Genomic DNA, 16,936 nt, shown 5'->3' on the forward strand with positions numbered 1-16,936 from the left:
AATCTTTTTGCGTATAAGATTGTTATTTCCTTCTTTGGGTTCCTTGCTTTATAAACTTATGACTTGCATACTTAGTTTAAATTAGCAATTTTCCAAGTGTTTAGAATAAGAACCTTTGAACGTGGTTGATAATGTGTTAAAGTTTCGCTTCCTCCTTCGTGATTGTGCGGGTAGAACCGTCACTTGCTCTTGGTAGGATGGCTAAACTTTAACTTTTATCTGACCTGCGTGTAGGTTTTCCTTTTCGAAATTTCTAAGGCATTAAGATAAGTTAACCTTTGAACGTGGTTGATAATAGGAAGTTTTGCTTCCTCTTTCGTGATTGTGCGGGTAGAACCGTCACTTGCACTAGTAGGATGGCAAAACTTTACCCTTATCTGAACTGCGTGTAGGTTTCTCACCTTTTGAGGATAAGTTAACCTTTGAACGTGGTTGATAACAGGAAGTCTTGCTTCCTCTTTCGTGATTGTGCGGGTAGAACCGTCACTTGCACTTAGTAGGATGGCAAAACTTTACCCTTATCTGACCTGCGTGTAGGTTTTTTCTCTCCTTTGAGGATAAGTTAACCTTTGAACGTGGTTGATAATAGGTGTGAAGTTTTGCCTTCCTCTTTCGTGATTGTTGCGGGTAGAACGTCACTTGCACTTAGTAGGATGGCAAAACTTTACCCTTATCTGACCTGCGTGTAGGTTTGTCAAGTTATTGGGTTCGTGCGGGTAGGACGCCTTCCCACGCAACGACTTCACGTAATGTGAACGCCGTCACGAGTGTTGCATAGTTTAACCCGTTCGACGCGCGGGATTGTTGATTGGTTATTATTCAGTTTCCTTTAATGATTCATGCGGATAGACCGGCACTTTCATTTTTGGGTGCTGAACTTTTTCCCAAACTGACCTGCGTGAAGGTTTGTCACGTTATTGGGTTCGTGCGGGTAGGACCGCCTTCCCATGCAATGACTTCACGTAATTATGCGGTGAAAACCGGCATATTAGTGTTCAGAAAAGTATAATTGTAAAATCATCAGCTTCGATGTTCTTAAAGAGAATCATTTCCATTAGAAGTGGCTCTTGGCCTTTCTTTACAAAGTGGAATTGATTTACATGCAAACTGTGTAAATGAGCTCCCTTCCATGTTGGGATGGGAGTGCCATCGAGCCGATACGCACCTGGTTCGGGATTTCGTTCTTTACGCAGCATGTAGTCTCGATAATGAAGCTGGAATTGATTCGTGTTTTTCCCCAGCTGGGGTTCTACACGCACCTGCCTGCTCAGCCTTTATTGTGCCACGAGGTGCGCGAGCGTCCCATCTCTGACAAATGCTTCGACCATGTCTTTCACGTCTGTGCATTCTTCAGTGTTGTGGCCCTTTGTCTTGTGAAAGTCACAGTATTTGCTCCGATCAGCATCGTGCGATGTCGGATTATCGGAGGTTTTGGCCACGGGAGCTCTTCAGTGGCGAATATCTCAGTGACGCTTTTGGTGAGTGGCGTCCATCTGGAGTTTCGGTGCGGGCTGTACATTATCCCTTCCGCCCAACCGATGTTGCAAGCCGGATGAGGTGTCAAAGTTTACCCTTGACTGCCAAATGCCTAGCTTTCGTTTTTTATTTAGTCGGGCTGTGAGGACGTTGTCCTCTCTCGTCCTCTGGGTGTAGAGGTTTGTGCTCTGTGGGAGATCTTTACCCAGCCTGCTTCTCCGTTTCCGCATAGCGTTTTGCTGCTGTCATGATGCCATCCCATGTGGATGGCATGCCATCTTTACCCGTTAGGGTGCGGATGAGCTCTGGGTCATGTGCGCCCTTGATGAAGGCAGCGCGAACAAGATCTTCGCTGATATTGCCCAAACTTAGCTTCTTTGAGTTGAAGCGAGTGATGAAGTTTGGCAGAGATTCATCTTCCTCTCGTACGCATTTGAGGATTGTCCATTGCTCCTCGGTATACTTCCGTGCTCTGGCTGAAGTGTTGGCTAAACTTCTGTTGGAAGTCTGCCCAGTCGTAGATGTGGTTGACCGGTAGACGATCAAACCAAGCTCTAGCAGCCCCCACCAGAGTCATTTGGAACAAGTAACACCACGTGGGCTCCGTCCAATTGCTGACGGTTGCCCCCGCTATGAACCTGTTCAAATGATCGTCTGGATCAGATATACCGTCATATGTGCCTATGTTGGGCATTTGTTTGGCACTCTTTGGGGCGATTGCTTCAGCAATGTCCCTTGCAAATTTGGACGTTCCTGCATATGCAACGTTGGTCTGAACGTTTTAGAGAAGTCTCGTGGACTTCCACCTGTGCTTTTTGGTTTGAAGGCTTGTCCAAATGCCTTTTCGGTTGGGATTCCGTTTCCTTACGCTTCCCTTTTGCCCTATGGCGAGGGTTCGCGTCGGAGTCGGATTCCTCCGAGTCATCCTCCCAGTACTCGAATTCGTCGGCCTGTTGCACGGAACGCAAGCGTTCGTCCAACTCAGCCTGGAATTCCTTTTGTCGTGCCTCCGCCCATGCCTTAACTTCATCGAGAGTCTGGCGGGGGAGTCTTCGTTTCTCAAACTGGGTATCGGTGGATCCCAGTAGGCGGTCATTTACTGCACTTGCCCCAGCTTTGGTAAGTGGGGTAGTGTTCGTAAAATTTACTTCACTTGCCCCGGCTTCGGTAGCCGGGGTAGTGTTCGTAAAAACTGTGTTGCCGGTATTCCCCCTAGTAGCTGGGGTTGTGGTTACCGGAATTTCTCTAACCATCTTTGCAGAAGTTTGAAAAAACTGGAGAAAATTGTAGTTCTAGCTTTATGCACGGATGGCGCCAATGAAGAAACACTAACCGGACCCCGGACAGGTTACTGGTAACCTGGGGGTTGGAGAGATGTTTCCCACGAGGGGTTAGACCCTTGGAAGATGGTTCTTCTGATAACCTGCAAAACAGACACCCGTGAGCTCGTCACTAGAGAAGGGGGGGTTCCTCCTTGTGACCACCCTCCCGGCGTGAGAATCAGACTAGATTGCTCTTTAAATATAAAAGTATATTAAGAGATTGCTAGAGCAGATATCAGGTATATTATGATGATAATGTAGTAAGGTATGATAAGATGAGATGGTCATACCATTTGTGGTATTTATAGCCGAAGGTAGGTTTCCAAGGAGGTATGGCCGGCTGCTACAGTGTTTCCTGTTCAATCCAACAGTTAGCCTACACACGTGCCCTGCTGGTAGTTGGTGGGTAGGTAGCGGCTGATAGTGACCAGGCCTGCTGTATACTATTCCTGTTCCACCAACTGACGGCTACGCACGTGGTATGGCAGTAGTTGGTGAGTAGGCAGCGGCTAATAGTGATACAGTACAGGAGCATGCTGCTCGCCATACTGTATCAGTGAGCTGTCGTATCTCTGATCAGATCTTTCGCCCATACCTCGTCAGGTACAGTTAAAAGATCCTTCAGTATACGGACTGGCTTATTTGGGCGGGAGTATTCCCCCTCCCGCCTCTGTGCGGGATTGCTCCCGGCTTGGCTCATTCCTTCAGGTGACACTGAATGATCGAGAGCTAAGTGCCTTGTGCGTGTAGCCATGCTGCGCGGGTGGCCTTCCCTAATGGCTTGTATCCGAGGCTGCGGGGACAGGCGGAGTCCTTCACCATTGGGAGGCATTTCCTGCGGGACCAGCTTGCGTACTGCGCGTAAGGACGTCACGTCTCTGAGCATGGTTGGTCCTGCGGATCCAGTTGGTCTCTGCGCAGACGTCCCTGTTTAAGGTGAGTCTTGCGGGTCCAACTGGGCTCTGCTGGGACCTACCCCCTTCAATAACAAAAGAAGATAGCCAAAGAGTATTATAATAACATAATCATAACTAAATTATTACGTACCAACTTTGACAAAGTATTAAAAAGTTAGGAAATTAATAATTTGTGTCTTTAGTGAAATTGAATTGTATTAATTGAAGAATGCATTTCTCTTGCAGAGTGGGCGGGTGTTTGTTGGTTTGGCTTTATGACTATGCTTGTCCTTTTATGCACACCACAATTCCTTACCCTTCTCACCTCTTTATTTATCATCTCTTTCCCATCTCCATTTTTCTCTCCCAAAAGATTAACAACAACAAAGAATTATTCAAAGGGGAAGCTTTTCTTTCTTTTGAGGGGAATGTTGTCTGGCTCGAGGCCACTAGAAAGCCTAGATCTTTCTACACATATATCTATCTATATATGTATATCATATCATGATAGTCAACTCAATCATTTTTCATCTTCGTTGACCAGGAGAGATTCTTGATCTGGTGTCGTCGGACCAGGCTTCATTCCCCCCAACTGTGGCTTCTTTGTGATCTAAAATATTCAATCTTTCTTGCATCTACATGTTCCCATCTTCAACATGTTCAATTTCTGAGGTGGGTTTGTGTTCTTTTTATTAAATAAACATTTTCTAGATTGTTTTTATGATTTTCTTGATGTGTGTTTTGTTTAGTGATGACAGAGATGAAGATGAGAGAAGGTGGGTGTAATGATGATGGATCTTGTTTACTCTAGTTTAACTCTGTCAAATACCCAAAACCCAAAAAAGGTTTTGTAATCATTGCTACTCTATGAAATCTAAAACTAATTAGAAAAGGATTTGTGGGTTTGGACTGTCTATAAGTTCTGATTTTGTAATCATGATAATGGCCTTCAAGAATCTAAGATATGTCTTTAGCTAGTTCTACTCTTTATTTCATCATTACCTTATGATTGACATGGATCTAGGGTTTTCATCCTGCATGCATATATCATCAAGAAAATCTTTAAAGTTTTAAGTGAATACCATTATACCAAATGAGAGGATTTGATCTGTTTCACAAACTAAAAACATTAACTTGAGATGTACTTAGGCTGAGGGGTGTGGGGGGCGCGAGAGGGGGCGCGAGTGGGGGCTCCAGCCAATAATATTGTGACGTGTGGCAGAGAGAGAAACTTGATAAGATGGGTGTTGGAGCCCCCGCTCGCGCCTCTGGCCCTGGTGTGGAGGGGCGCGAGCAGGAGAAGAAAAGAAGAACAATTATGAGCCCAACGGCTATATTTAACATTCCCAAGCTCTCTTCACGCTATTCCCAGCCGCGAGGCCTCTTGCGCCTGCCTTGAAAGCCGTGCTCGCGCCCCTCTCGCGCCCCTCTCGCGCCTCGGTGGTGTGGTGCTCGCGCCCCGGGGCGCGAGCGGATGGGCTCACGCGCCCCCTCTCGCGCTCCACACCCCTCAGCCTTAGAAGTTAGAACTATGAATGTGTGTGAAGTGATGAACAGCTTGTGTCTTGGGGAGAGGGTAAAAGATGTCACAGTCTTTCTGAATTTTGATAGATGTAGTAGACATTTTAACTCAATATCTGAATTCTTGCACTAATCACTGTTAAAAACCCTAGAATTTGCCATTGAATTGTACTGGTTTGATTGATTTGATTTGATTGCATTGGATGCTGCATGATTTTGTCTTCATCAACAACAGTTGGCTCATAATTCATTTAAATTACACACCCAAAACTTAAGGTCACTCATGGATTTGTTGGATAAAAGGGTAAGCTCATTTTGTTCAAGTTTCAATGAAGGTAGAGAGTAATGGTGATTTACAGCAATCTTGTGCTTGATTTCTGGTCATGAACCACTGTTGGACATTGAAGTGAGTGTAGGAGAAGATACGGGCAAAGCATATGCATACAATCTTTTGAGGTTTTCATGAAAGAAGCAAAAAAGGAATGAAATTATAATATAGAAAAGGTTTACAAGTACAAGATTAGTGTCCTTTATTGTTTGTGTTGATATATATTTCTTCATGTGGGCATCATTAGCACATATAAATTTGTATAGTCCATAATCCAAAGCTATGACACAAATATTAATATTACTAGTTTGTTCATTCCGTGTTACGAGAGTTTATTTAAGTTTTTATTTTTAATCGTTTTGCTATTTTATAATGATTTATTTTATTTTAACGTAGTTTGTTTTAATTTAAAACATATATATTAATTTGTTATTATATTGTTTGCGTTTGGGTATTTTCAATTGAGATGTGTAGGTTTTTTAAATTTTTAATGAACAAAAATACACGAACACGAACATGTTGATTTTTTTAAATGAACAAACATGAACACAAATATTTGTCTAATGAAAAATGGAACGTTGATGTAGTTGACAATGACGGGTAGTATCCGAAGTTAACCGACGATGGAGATGATAGACCAACAATGAAGAACATGTAAAGAAGATAAATTAAATTAGGGTTTGAGGATGAAAGTATTTACCAATAAATAAGATTTTATAACCCATTTGAGAGCTGTTAGAGTTTGGTAAGACTCATAACCCGTGGAAATCATTTTTTGATGATTAAGGGGTTATTCACAAATAAATGAGATTTTATAACCCGTTTAAGGGTTATCCAGGTTTGGTGAGACTCATGACCCGCAAAGATTATTGTTTCATTATGAAAGAGTTTTACAAATAAATGAGATGTTATAACCCATTTAAAAACTATATGAGTTTGGTAAGACTCATACCCGCGATTTCGGGTCAAATGCATGAAAAGCCTCCATTTAGAAATCAAGCAATATGATGGCTCTAGAAAATAAGGGGGGGACAACCTGAGAGCGACACGTAGGATTTCATGATAGACAATTATATAGATAGAAATATTTTATTATTAATAATGTGTTTCTTTTTCAAAATTTTCTCATGTCATTATTGAATTAATGTTGCAAATCTTGCGATATTTTTCGCGTGATTTATTTCGACTTTTATTGTTATAGCATTATAATATATTGATTCATAATAATTATCATGAAATCATGAATATGAAAACTAATCCATGTTAATCATTGGGGTTAACTAAAAGATCTTGAGAAAGATTCATGATGATGTTTCTGGATTACTAACACTTTTTACAAATAAAATAGTCAAAATACTTGTCGATTCAAAATGTGAATTCAATACATAAATAAGCCACCAAATTTGTTTAGAAAACCTATCTATATCTAGGGTAGGCACTTTCATGCTAGTGAGTGCAAACCTACTAGACATTGGCTGTCATTTTGACTAGTAAATGATCTTTTAGTACAAATCAAACACTTTAATACGCTACAACTCAAAAGCTTCATTATATCTTGTAACTTTTAACATATGACAAATTGATTTATAGTAATTCAATAATGATATGTTAACAAAAAAATAAATTATACCGACAATTTAATCAGTGCCACATTTGATCTTCAGTCCTAATGAGAAAATAACTTAAAATTTGAATATATACATGTTATACGTCGGTCATTGCGTCTACGTACATTAAACTTATTTTTTACATTAAGAAAAAAATGTTTTCAGAACGAAATGAAAGTTAGAAGTAACATCAATGTGAGTATTTTAATATTTTAATAAATATCTGCATTAACGATTATTATATATATTTGAGATTTTTTGTATGTAACACAAGACTTTATTGAATTTGCTAAGAAAAATGTAGATATCCAAGAGAGAAAAGAGGAGTATATGAGAGAGAAAAAAGGTGGAGGTTTTTCTTCTAAATGCAATGGTCCCCCACTGAACTGTTAACAAATGGTTTTTCCAAAAATTTTATAAAGTTATTTGATTAATATTATTATGGTCCATTTTTCGGTAATATAAATAAGATAATTATTTAGGCTATGTGTAGTGGATGAGCTATAAAATGGGGCGTTTTGCGTCATGTGGTGCCCAGTCAGCAAAGGGTATGTTTCTGTTTTTGGGGTGTAATGGTGTAGAGGCTACAAATAGTAATATATATATATATAAATATATATATATATATATATATGGGATAGTGAATATAGGGCTGTTACACATCTAACTTAGATGTGAAACCCCCAAAACTACGTAGTTTTGATCCAAATCAATTAAAATTTAATTTAGTTTTTTATAATTATGTTCTCTCCAATGGTTTCTCATCCCCAATTTGTCACTAAACGCCATTATAGATCGATACCACCTTCCACTGTTAATCAAAAATCCCAACCTATCCCAACCTGTGATTTTTTTCTGTTTTCTTTCTTATTTTATTTTATGTAAAGTAAAATGAAAACTGAATCATCTTTTCATATAATCCCATAAGCCGTAAGTATTTTATTTTAGGTTTAAACACCTCATATTAAATCCTATTGAAGAAACGCATTTTGAGTGGTTTAATCATGACGTTCATTGGATGCATCAATTTAGAGAAATTGCAACACATATGGATGACCAGTACGTGTTCAATTTGAGGAGGCAAAAGAGTTTTTATTTTTTTAATCTTTTTATCAATTGTGATGTATAATTGAGGAAGACCGAGGAATATTGCTTCGAAGTCACGATGGGTGAACAGCTTGAAATTTTAATCTCTAAATTAGCCTTTGCATATATATATATGAATCTTGTGAAAGACAATGAGGATGAGAAACTGACGGAGAGAAAACATAATTATAAAAAACTGAATTAAATTTTAATTGATTTGAATCAAAATTACGTAGTTTTGGGGGTTTCACATCTAAGTTAGATGTGTAACAGCCTCATTCACTTTCCCCATATATATATCACACACACACAACATATTAAATTAATAATATTCTTTACACAATTCGCGAGACAAGAATATGTCCCCCCCCCACATTTCGTCCCACAATTCGCCTAGGGGGGCGGTGTTCGCGCCCGCAAATCCCTCACTTTTCGCCCCTTTGTTTTTTTTAACAACGTACCGACGCTTTTAATCTCGTAAACTGTATCGGTAAAATATCCTTTTTCAAAACTCACTTCTAACATCCCTATGAAAGAAACCTCTAGAAAAATTCTTCATGGCTACCTCATCAAAGTGGCGATGACAAAGTGCATACCTTTGTTGGAGTCAAGATTTAGCCTAAATTAATTTATAATTTTAACTTTCAGAATAAGTTATTTTTATGTGATTAAAAAAAATATTAACATATTTTTAAAACAAGATGGAATGAAAATATTTATAGATTTAATCATCACAATAATAATGGTTATAAGAACGTGTGTAGTCATAACTCTCTACCTCTGTGCATTACGCATCATGTGACGCCCAGTCAGAGTTATGGTTTTTTTGTAAAAAGAGGGTGTAGTCATAACTTTTCACTCATGGGCGTTATGCGCCACGTGGCGCCCAGTCACTTTTACATTTTTTTGTATTTTTTTTAATTTTTATTAAGAATAATCAATAACAATAATATTTTATTAAATAAATATTACATTAAAATAAAACAAAACTACTCGTCTCCATCGTCTTCACCTTCGTCGTCTTCACCCTCGTCGTCGTCTACATCATCGTCTTCATTGTTACCCTCGTTTTGATTATCATTTTCACTTTGCAAAAACCCATTCATCCAAAGATATTGGACCAAATCCCCATTTAGTGCGTTATGTATCTCTCTTGACCGCACGAAATACGAGTTTTAGAGTCTTTGCTCCATAGCTGCTGGAGTTCGTGGTGGATCCGAGTTCGGTATGAAAGTTGGACATATTGCTCTTCCTTCGTCTTCGATGAACATGTTATGCATTCTGATACACGCATACACATTTCATTCTTTCTAAAGACCAAAGACGACAAGGATTTTTAACAAAATGTCAGCGTTGTTGAAGAACCCCAAAACACCTCTCGATATCCTTTCTCGCAGACTCTTGTACTTTCTTAAAATATAGTCTTTCTTCATCCAATGGGTCTCTGAATGTTTTCACAATAGTCGCATACTCTGAATATATCACATCACTCAGATAGTACCCATGATGGTAAAAGTTATTGTTAACCCAAAACGAAGCGATGGGAACGGTCCCAGATATGTAACTCTCCATCACAGGCGACTTTTCTAATATGGTTATATCATTGTTGGAACCGGGAACATCAAAGAATGCCGACCAAATCCAAAGGTCGTATGAAGCAATCGCTTGAAGGTTGATCGTTGGTCCTTTTTGGTCACCTCCTGTGTATTGACCTCGCTATACAGTTGGACAGTTAGTCCATTCCCAATGCATGCAATCTACACTCTCTATCATATCGGGGTAAACCATGCACACTTGCATGGGCCTTGTAAAGACGTTGTAGATCGTTCTAGTTTTGCTCTCTCAGATAATGTGGTCCATATAGTTTCAATATTCCTATATTTTACACAACTTTTATAAAATAATTGATTAAAGTAAACAAGTAGTATAATTATTTAACAAAAATGAAACGTACCGTAACAAAAGTACTCCAAGGTGTCCCGAGTTATTTTATCGGCCATCTTTAAATACTTGTCGTTGATGCCGGTCGTGTTTCCGTAGGCGAGCACGCGTACGGCTGACATAACCTTCTGAATAGCCGTGAATCCTAGTGTCCCTCGACCGTCTGTCTTTTACTTAAAGTAATTAAGCTCACGCTCCAAATCATTGGTGATGCGCATAAATAAATTTTTAGACATCCGAAAGCGACGCCTAAAGGTCTTCGGGTTCTTGTATCTCGGCGAGTCGCCGAAGTAATCCGCCATCTACCGGTTGTTGGCTTAGATATGATCTCGTTCGATATATGCTCTTTTTGAAACGGGGGGTGGAGGAGAGCTAACAGAATTCATATAAGTTGTTGCAAGCACAATCGCACTCGTAACCGCCTCTTTCTTCACGTCGTCTTCGACTTGTCGGCCAGACCCGAAAAACTGATTATATATAGAAGTAGGAGAATCCATTTACAGGGAAGTTGGTGTGAAAAATATAGAGTAGTAATAAAGATTTATAAATTTTGTGAGTTTAGATTTGGGATGAAGTTGGTTAATATATATAAAATAATATTTTTTTAAGAGGGTTGAATTTGTTTTTTATTTTTTAATTTTCGTGCCAAACCCGCGTTATGTATAAAATGCCCGGCAAAAATAACCCCAAAACGCCGGGTTGGGAGGGGGGGGGGGTGCCCGTGGCATTATCCTCCAAAACGCACACAATAACATGCGACTACGCATGGTCCAATATTTGTACTATATTTATGTAATTATGGTTAGAAAAATATTTTACCTTTTGTGGTTATGACTTGTCGATATATTGAACCAATTTTGCATACCCAATATTGAAATATGTTTGAATATATTTAGAAAACTAACATTAAGTTTAAAAAAAGAGATGCACGAAAAAGCAGATAGAAAAGAGATATTCGATACAAAGCTTTGAGCCTTTGAGTATATAAAATAAAAAGTGGGCAAAGTTGCAGTGGCGGATCTAGACTCGAAACCGAGCCGTAGCGCTCAATTTTTTTTCTCTCCATATTTAATACAATTCTAACGAAACAAGTATAAAGAACGCAACAACAAATAAATTTAAATTAACCGGGTTAACGAACCAATAGTAGCGGATCTAGGTTGGGCTGTAAATATCTCCTCTTCGGTTTTTGATAGCTTGAAACCGAGCCATTACATCTTCTTCATTTACTTTATCAAACATTTCTCTTTCGACCACACAAACTAAAGCATTGTTCAAATACTCATTACACATTCGATTGCGCAACTCCGTCTTGATAAAGAGAAACATCTTTCAACGGTTGCAGTTGCAACCGGTAAAACCAATGCTAGCTTCAATATTCGATAAACCAAAGAAGAAATTGTGTGTTTTCCGGTTTCCACCATTACACGAGCAAGATCACCCATTCCACCCAGTTTTGCAAATTTAGCATCTTCCTTTAAAGTGTAATAAAAGGTCGTAAGATCACCCGGAATACATCCTCTTTCTTCGTTAGTAAAATCATTCGGATACATCTCTGAAAAAGCCACTATCTTAGATATGTCAAACTTGGAAAACGAATCACAATGATTTAAACCCGACATATTTTCTAACAAAGTAGTTGAGACCTCACTAAATCTATTTCTAAGTTCTTGAATTTGCATATCCAAGACTGTGTTAAAAACTTCAACCTCAAAATGATGTCGATTAGTAATGACATACTTCCGGTTTCTTTGATTACCATAACTTTCCTCCATATCTAACATCTTAATCTTGTTTTTCACAAAAAGATGTAACTTTTGCCAACATCTTGTCAAATCAGGTTTATCTTAGATTATTCAATGCTCGATTTGTCCCGCTTATCAACTTAGACGCTTCCAACAAATCTTGACTCTTTTTTTGAATATGTTTTGATAAAGCATTTGTGAGGCCTAAAATTTCGTCCAACAAGTGTATATAAAACACAAATTCAAGAGTCTTAAAATATGATGGAATACCTTTCACATTAGATTTTTGTTGCACACTATCTCCGTCTAATCTAATAAATTAAAGCACCTCAACAACTTCCGGGAATAATTTAACAAACTTGTGATTGGTTAATGGCTTTTTTTGTTTGCGCTTTGGTTTTTTATTGGGTTTAAAACATATATTGTTTCGGCTTAAAATCTTAGCGGTAACGTTATTTTTTTCCAGCCGTAACAAAGCACGAAAATCAGCCAAATTTTCTTTTTTTTACACCACCCGTAAGAATTTGAGTCGTAGCGGAGGCTACGGCTGGTCTTGTGGTATGTCCGCCCCTGCAAAGTTGTAAAATTTGCATAAAAAGGTTGAAGGAAAAATACTCGAGACAGTTTCGATAATCCGAGTCTATGCAAACATAAACAGATATATGGATTACGTACGTAATATTAATCCGTGTGTAGTAGTGTAGATTGCCTCCCAATAAAATTACTATGTTATAGAAAATACTGATTGATGTTTGAAGTGGAACATTGTTGTGTGGCAAAAATGTATAGGACGATGTGTATTAGATTTACATATGAAAAATGTCACGCATCAGCAAATTATTGATCCGTATGTTGGTTTGGCTATTAGAGGAAGACTTTTTTCATATTTATTTAGACTTTTCCCACTTAGTTAATTGTTATTTCGGTGCCTTATCCCTTTAAATTAACATTCAAAAGGATTGAGCTGTACTCACCCACCTAGAAGTACAGATACCAACTGAGAGTTTTGATTCAACTTGTACTAGTGATTGTTCCAATTAAGTGGTGTTTTATAAAACTTTTATAAATATTAGACAAGGAGGAGACTGGAGAGTGGAGAGGCCAGAGGTGAGTTTTTATAAAGATTGGGGCCTTTGGCCCAGTGAGAAGAAAAGTAATTAATGAGGCCTTAGCTTGTCAGATCCATTTAGGCCTCTCCAAACGGAGCCAACCCAACCAATTTCTCTCATTAAAGGCTTAAATTCGGTTCTGCACCAGCGGACCAGCGCTACGACTTGAATTTCGTTTTGATAAAACATGAGAATTTGGCTTGCTCATGTACATGTTTTATATATAGGTTGTAGTCCATAGGTCCTATCAAACCGAAGGGTTGTAATATAAGTTCCAACACCGATCATGACTCTTGTTAGAGCATTCAATTTCATACCATATATCTATATATATCATATAATTCTACTAAAATCATTATTATTTTTCTCTTATTCACTCACAACCGTTTTCAAAAAATTTTAAAATATTATACGATGTGAACAGTGAAACCCTAAATTTAATTTTCCTGTATAACAGCTTCTCTCCTTTACTCACCACCACTTATAACCATACCATATAATTTATAAATTCCCCTCACATATACTTAAGGAATAAGTTGAGAATGCTCTTACTGATTAAAACTTCCATATAAAAAGCTAATAACCCAAACATCTTGCAAAATAAAAAAACATATTCTAGAAAACTAAATAACATTTACCTTGTGTTCCCGAGTTTATTTAACGAGAGAAAGGAAAGAAAAAGAAAGTTTTCATTTCCTTTATTTTCCCTTTCATCTCCTTTCTTTTCAGTTCTTTTCATTTTAGAAAGAAAGTTTTCCACCTACTTTTCTTCTTTATTTCACTTTTTTTTCTTACCTTTCTTTCCATTAATGAAACTTGAAAATACATCATTTTAATCTTTCTTTTCCTTCCTCTTTAATATTGAGACGCAGTTAATATTTTCATCATACTAAAGAAACATACCAAAATTAAATTGAAGAAACTTAGTAAACAATTCTTAATCGTTTTACTAAAACGCCCCTTTAACTTTTATTTTCTTTCATAACGACCCGCTTAACTTTCTTGATAACTCATTTCAGGATTAACTTCCAATACCGACTCCAGATCTAATATGAATGATGAAAGATTCATCAACGCAATCACAACATGTCTCATGCTTGGCCTTAGTTTGGGATCCTCTAGTGTGCAAGCTTTTGCGAGTTGAGCCATCTATAACAAAGTTCACAAATATTATATTTTGGGTCATCTGGAAGTAAGATCATTTTATTTATTTTTATTCACAAAATATTAACCTCAAGCACTGAATTCAAAGGGTAGTTATCCCCCAGCCTAGGATCAATCATTTTGACCACTCCATCTTTTGCATTTGCCTGACTATGAACTTCATCAAACTGTAAATAATCACATATTGAACTCATTAGTCGTTATATGGTTGACTAATCATCAGCTTAAAAAAAAGAACACAATCAGCTAAAATGGTGTGAAAACATTTAAAACGCACCAATGCCACAAGTCCTTTTGGTTAAGCATCAAGGCCATTTGCCCTGATTATGGCTGTTTTACCTGAAATAAGTTCATAAAGTACAACCCCAAATACATATACATCTATCTTTGGAGAAACATCCCCATACTGTACATACCTGCATGCAATAATTACCAAACTTGATGAACAACTATATTATCTTAATTGTGAGGCCCAAAGGATTATACTCAAGTACCGGATCAATAATCAACACACGAACTAAAACGAATAATTCTCGTTTATATTAATCAGAAAATATAACTCTAAAAACTGAATACAAACTCTCAAACCCTAACTCGGTTTGACTCTTGATGAACCCTAACTCGGTTACACCAAACTCACCTTAGATGAGCCCAAACTCGGTTACATCTCATGTGTGTCTCCAGATGAACCCTAACTCGGTTGCACCTCACACCACACCTAATGTCTAACCATGCATTGGTTTATATAGACTAACCTAACTTGTTATCCAAGACATTACCTATTCTAATTACAATACAATTAAGAAACATAACGTAATTTGGAAACATAACCAACTATGACACACTTGTCACTATTGGTCCCTCAAGTTCACCGACTTGTTACTTGGAGTCCGAAATTACGTCCAACAATCACCCCCTAATTTCTTACTCAAAATAAGTTTGCTCTTCAACTTTGAGCATGTCTCTTTCACCCTGTTTGATTTGATCATAATCTTGACCTCGGTTTTCACAACCATCTTGGTCTTGATCTCTCCCTGGAACTTTTCTTGTTCCATAAATGGGTTCTTCTGCTCCCCCGAACTCGACTACCTCTGTGACCCTGTCCCCGACCACTCACTCGGCCGTATGAAAACGCATAACCACTCCTTTGGCTGCAATCCCGGTCATCTAATCGAGCGAACAACAATCTTCCTTGATCTTCTTTTGTTCCCGAATCAAAAAACAATGACATCATTCGAATCAAAATCCTTGGTAAAAACGTAACTCGTTCAACTCGTATAAACCAAAATCTGAATTGAACCGCCTTGTTCAACCCAAATAAATTAGCTAACAAGGGTGGCTAAACCAACTTGTTTAACCAAAGAAAAGAATTAAAGATAACCACCTTGTGACCTTTTATCCTTTTTCTTCGAATTCCTTAGGAACAATATAATTAATCTTGAAGGGCTGGTAGAATTCTGTTGTAGCCGCCACCAACTTTTGCAAAGTTACTTCTTATTTGTGATTATTATTTTGTTGATCTCAAAAGTCAACAGCAACAATTAAACCTTGGCGGTGACGATACTAAATTAGTAATTAATTCAACAGCAACAAGATCCAAATGCAAAAACGTAATCCCGTTGGTCAATCACGACTTTGAAGTTCTGTTTGATCGTTAAACTCCAAGAGCGGTTACGTAACCGCTCTGATACCAATTCAAGTCCCGGATCGATAATCAACACACGAACTAAAATGAATAACTCTCGTTTATATTAATCAGAAAATATAACTCTAAAAACCGAATACAAACTCTCAAACCCTAACTCGGTTTGACTCTTGATGAACCCTAACTCGGTTACAACAAACTCATCTTAGATGAACCCAAACTTGGTTACATCTCATGTGTGTCTCCAGATGAACCCTAACTCGGTTGCACCTCACACCACACCTAATGTCTAACCATGCATTGGTTTATATAGACTAACCTAACTTGTTATCCAAGACATTACCTATTCTAATTACAATACAATTAGGAAACATAACGTAATTTGGAAACATAACCAACTATGACACACTTATCACTATTGGTCCCTCAAGTTCACCGACTTGTTACTTGGAGTCCGAAATTACGTCCAACATATACTGACCTCAAAAATGATTTAGAAACTGGTAACAGATAAGGAACGAGTAGACTTTAGTGTGGGTCAAACTCGGGCCAACTTGAAGTTTCACACATTCTCTATGGAGTAAATTACACTTTTCGTCCTTTAGACTTATAGCAAATTTCATATTTCGTCCTTAAACTTATGAAACAACAAGAAACGTCCTTTATGACTTAACGGACATAATCTATGCACAAAGGACAAAATCTATTACAAAAATGTGAACATAAAGAATGTTTCTTGTTATTTCCTTAGTTTAAGGACGAAGATTGTAGTTTACTCTTCTTTATTCACTTAAATGTTTTAATCTGGCTGGTTTGAGATAGAAGTCATAGAACACTACCCAAATTCAATCATTTGTATGCAAATATCAATATTGGTAACCAACCGCCACTATGATGCAGGATTTTGTATGCCCACAAACAAGTATCAACATCTAGGCCATTTTGGTGAAAATACACGCAGCTGACTAAATTTACTAAAAGAAGAAGATTTACTCTGGTGGCATATATCCAAATGTACCCAGAAGACGTGATCTACTTCCAACTATAGTCAGCCTTGTTAAACCAAAGTCTGCAACCTAATAATAAAACACATGGC

The 16,936-nt window shown here is 37.9% G+C and overlaps 1 pseudogene; it reads right to left on the reverse strand.

Annotated features, from left to right (window-relative positions):
• Positions 1 to 13,902: 13,902 nt before the first annotated feature.
• LOC143577890 (chitin elicitor receptor kinase 1-like) overlaps positions 13,903 to 16,936 on the reverse strand; it is a 37,705-nt pseudogene continuing 34,671 nt past the window's right edge.

The sequence above is a fragment of the Bidens hawaiensis genome, unplaced genomic scaffold, assembly GCF_021521415.1.
Source record: "Bidens hawaiensis isolate Kalapana, Puna unplaced genomic scaffold, B.hawaiensis_p1.1 tig00028880_1, whole genome shotgun sequence".
Classification (NCBI taxonomy): Eukaryota; Viridiplantae; Streptophyta; class Magnoliopsida; order Asterales; family Asteraceae; genus Bidens; species Bidens hawaiensis.